Source organism: Montipora foliosa, unplaced genomic scaffold (genome assembly GCF_036669935.1).
Source record: "Montipora foliosa isolate CH-2021 unplaced genomic scaffold, ASM3666993v2 scaffold_401, whole genome shotgun sequence".
Taxonomy (NCBI): Eukaryota; Metazoa; Cnidaria; class Anthozoa; order Scleractinia; family Acroporidae; genus Montipora; species Montipora foliosa.
In genome coordinates, this window is record NW_027179703.1 from 50,001 (window position 1) to 55,000 (window position 5,000).

Sequence of the window (5,000 nt, forward strand, 5' to 3'; positions counted from 1 at the left end):
AATAATTAATGAAATCCTTCGCGGGTCACCAGCTTTATGTTTGTTTATGAGAAATTTGAAGGACTTCAGTGGGAGATGCTGATTTCAACATTGTTTTATTTTGAACCGAGACCTCACAAAAATAACTGGGAGCGTGGATATATTTTGAACATCACGCAAAGCGAGACCAAAACTATCTCGACCCGATCTGCAAGCGTTATTTTCCCACGAAAAATGCACAAATGTTTACTCATTGCGCATCCAGTGCACATGACGTCATGTGCCCTGCCAATCATTTACATATCTTCTGAACAGATACAACTGTGATGTTTGGACGGGGTCTCTTTATCTAATAACAAAATTAATGTTTTGTTGCTATTGATACAACTTTTTGTTCGCCTCAGTTTCGCACGGGTTCGTCTGTAGACAGCACTCGACCAAAAGAACAACTGTCCTAGTTCATGTCCTGATTTACGCGTACACACTACGGATTTTATCTGAAGCCTCTTTTGCAGACTTTGGGAGTAAAGATTGCGTGACGAGCCAAAACACTCTTCGTGTGTGTTAAATCCATCCGGCCATCCTGGCTCGTGTAGTATTCCCTGGAGTAATAAAGTATCCAAACAATTTCATTGCAAACGTAACATGGCCGCCGCTATCAAAAGCACATGGTTTTTCCTATCCCAACATACTTAGCGGCCTAATACATTACATCTCCCCTATCCTCAGAAAAATGCTCTCTTACAAGAATAAAGAAATCTCCACGAACAATAAAGTCAACTATACTAACGATGAAATCTCTTCTTCTAAAACTTAAATGTTCAAACTGTATATAGTTCTGAAGAGAGAGAGACTCAGTGTTCATGTTCCCCAAAGAAAATTAACAACATAATCTCTTAATCTCTCTGGCAATCTCCTTGTCCTCTGGGGTCTCAGATTCCTTGATGGTTCTGGTGTCGCTCCACCATTCTCCTGCAGATTGGGGCACTCCCCTCATATCCAGCAGTCCGGCAGTCGATTCTGGTACGGTTGGTTGGTAAGGTGATGGCACAGGGTCTAGTTCCTGCTGGGGTGTGGGGGGTGTTGACACAGAGTCTGACCCTTGTTGGAGTGGGGGATCTCCCTCTCTAATGTATTGCTTCACATGACTTGTGTTTCTGGAGTACTGGTTCCCTGTTGGACTCTCTACCACGAGGCTGTTCCCAGTCTTGCTGACAACCTTACAGGGATTTGGGTTAAATGCTGTGCTGAGTTTGTTAGTCTTGTCTTGTTGGACAAGCACTTCATCACCCAGTTCAATGCTGGAGGGGCTAGCCCTGCGGTGTATGTCTGCGTAAGCTTTATTCTTAGCTTTCTGCTCAGCATCGCGATCGTGTAGTTCATAGTCATAGGCATGGCCGATGCTTAAATCAGGGATCTTCCCCTTGACTTTTCGGTTAAAAAGTAGCTCAGCGGGACTCCTTCCCGTCGTATTATGGGGAATGCTTCTGTAGGCAGAGAGATACCTCCTTAATTCTGCTCTCCATGGTTTGTTCTCTGCCTGAGCAATTTGTAGTCGTTTCAACAGTGACCGATTCTGTCTTTCGACTTCTCCGTTGGCTTGGGCCCACTTGGCAGTAACTTTCTGATGTATAATATTATGCTGCTCACAATATTCTCTAAATTCATTCGACTTGAATTGTGGACCATTATCGGACTTGATGGTATTTGGCAGCCCATGTCTGCAGAAGGTGTCAGCCAGACGGTCTATGATCTTTTCAGCGGTAGTGGACTGCATAACCTCGACTTCGTAAAATCGGCTGTAGTAATCAACAATGACCAATAGTGAATGTCCGGATGGTAGCGGTCCCATTAAATCTACTGCTAAGTCTTACCAGGGTCCATCGGGTAATGAGGTGGATCGAATAGGTTCAGATAAAGTGGCAAAGTGAGGTATGAACCGGCTGCTGTAATTGGCTAAACCCAGAAAGCTACGTACATCTGACGCACTCTTTGGTTCTTCCACCTCTAATACTGCTTTAACACGATCTGCTGTAGGACCAATGCCTTTCTCTGAAAGCAGCATGCCCATGAACACCAGCCTGTCCGTGTGGAACAAACATTTCTCAGCATTTAAAGTGAGACCGCACTCTTGCAGACGCTCTATAGTTTGGTGGAGTCGCCTGTTGTGTGTTTCTGTGTCGGGACCATGCACCACAATATCATCCGAAATGTTTTCGACACCTTCAATACCTGCCAAGGCTGAAGCGATTTCATGCTGATATTGTTCACTGGCAGAACAGACCCCAAAGAGTAAGCGCTTGTATCGAAACAAACCATCAGGTGTAGCAAAGGTTGTGATTTCCCTGGATTCTGGGCTCAACTCCAACTGGTGGTACCCCCATTGAAGGTCTAATTTTTTGAAGACCTTAGAGCCATTCATTGTATGTAACACCTCATCAACTGTAGGAATTCGATATCGTCTTCGCATAATGGCTTGGTTTGCCTGTCTCATGTCCACACATAGGCGGATGTCCCCGTTGTCCTTTGGGACAATCACCACAGGGTTGACCCAGGGGGCTGGACCTTCCACTGGTTCAATTATTCCCGTGTCCAACAGTTCTGTGGTCTTATCTCGGATCTTTCCTCTCAAATTAAATGGCACCCTTCTATAAGGCTGTGCAATAGGTTTTACAGTGGGGTTCATATCAAGGGATATCTGTTTGTTCTTCAGTTTTCCGACACCCTCAAATACCTCTGGGTGCTGCTGTTTTAAATTGTCAGCTTTACTTGTTACCATAGCAATGTTAATGCCAACTTTTAACACCCCCAGTTCTCTGGCTGTGATCTTTCCAAGCAACGACATCCCTCTATCTTTAATCACTAAGACTTCAGCTTTGGTGGATCTATCACAAACACTCACTGTGCACTTAAAACTACCCTTAACTGGCAGTGGCTGACTAGACGCATATGGGTATAGCTTCTTGTCTGGGGTAGCCACTTGTGACTCACATTTCACTCCCTTCGCCTTAAGCTGTTCCCACGTCCCTTCGTCAATAATGTTGGTGCTCGTCCCAGAGTATATTAACATCCTAAGGTTTACTCCTCCTACTTGTACGGTGACCATTTCTGAGTGTCCTCCTTCTGTAATACTAAATACATAGTCCTGCTGGGGCCCAGGGTCATTGTCATCAGGTCCCCCCCCCAACCTGGCGAGCATATGACTTTGTCTTGCAAACTTTTTCAAAATGATCTTTCCCGCGACATTTCCTGCATGTTTAGCCCTTTGCTGGGCACTGGGGATCACGACCGAAATGTCCCAATAAACCACATCTATAACATGTCTTATCTCTCCCTTGGAATCGGCCTTGCATGCTAGTACTCGGATTATTACTTCTCTCATTCATTCTATTGATATGTTCTGATTCTACCCCCTTTTCTGAAAGGGCAGCCAGTTGGGTTTCTATCTTTTCGCATTTTGCGGCAACCTCTCGGGTGCGTGTTAAGTTCATTCCTTGGCCTTCTTCAAGCAATTTTCGTTTGATGTAAATGGAGGTGCACTTATTCAAAACTGCGTCTCTTATCTGGTTGTCGGTATCAGTGCCAAAATCACAATATTTAGCTGCTTGTCTTAAGCGAGTAGCAAATTGCTGAACTGTCTCACCTGGGTTTTGTGTGATCCGATGAAAGGTCTGGCGGGCGATTGCTGAATTTACCTGTGGCACGAAATAGGCGTTGAGAGCTTCAACAGCACTGGCGTAATTTGTAGCATCCCCGGTTTCAGTTAAGGTGGTGAATATCTCCTGCACATCAGGCCCAGCCAGGTGGAGTAACATTGCTCGTCGCCGCTGTTTAGTTGCTGCTGTGGTTCCTTCGCTTATAATAAGCCCTTTCCCGTCCGCGTACAGTTCGAATGAAGTTAACCACCTCTTCCATCGGGGACCAATCGTCGCTGGATCAGAGAAACAATCAAATTTCGGTAACACGCTCTTTTCCATTGCTTTTCGTTTCTCCTCGTCGCCAATGTAGTATTCCCGGGAGTAATAAAGTATCCAAACAAACAGATTTAACTCAACCAATTTCATTGCAAACGTAACATGGGCGCCGCTATCAAAAGCACATGGTTTTTCCTATCCCAACATACTTAGCGGCCCAATACATTACAGCTCGAACTACGACAACAACAGTCAGAGGATATTAATATACTAGACCCTCCGTGAGGGTACACTGGGTTGCCTGTGGTACGTGCAGCGTTCCACGCAATTTTTTTCCAGTTTGGGGGGGGAGGGAGGGTCACCCAGAAGTCATACCAGAAGTCATACCAGAAGCCATACCAGCAGAGGCCCTTTGGCTCACAGGTCCTCACACGTTCGTACGACGAAACAGATCCTTTTCTGAGGTTAAAAACCTGGCTACCGACCTATTAATTAATCATTTGTCAGAAAGAAGAAATTCCTGTCCTCTTTAAAAAAAATTGACACGCATTGCTTACGTGTGGTAGTGAAGTAACACAGCGATTTATTCCATAAAGTCAAGTAAGCTGTGTGTTGTCTTCCAGGAGATTCAAGTTGTCCTTGCGTAACATGTAGCTCTAACAGTGCACGATATTGTTTTGGTATTGTCTATCATTGTAGTGCCATGGTAGAAGTCTTGGGTAAATAGCCTGAGAAGACATGTGGTTACTAGCAAAGTACTGAGCCCAGAAAGATTGAAGAAAATAAATGGGAAGTGAAAAACATTGTCTTCTGGGATGACATGTTGACAGTTGTCTTTGCGTAATATGTAGGTGTAACAGTACACGATATTGTTTTGGTATTGTCTATCATTGTAGCGCCATGGTAGAAGTCTTAGATAAATAGCCCCTTGAGAAGACATGTGGTTACTAGCAAAGTACTGAACCCACAGAGATTGAAGAAAATAAAAGGGAATCGAGAAACATTGGCTTCTGGGCTGACATGTTGATCATGCAACTTCTTTCCACCACAAGTGTAAGCGTGCACTGACAGCATCTGACAGCTTTACAAACAAAAGTTGAAAGCTGA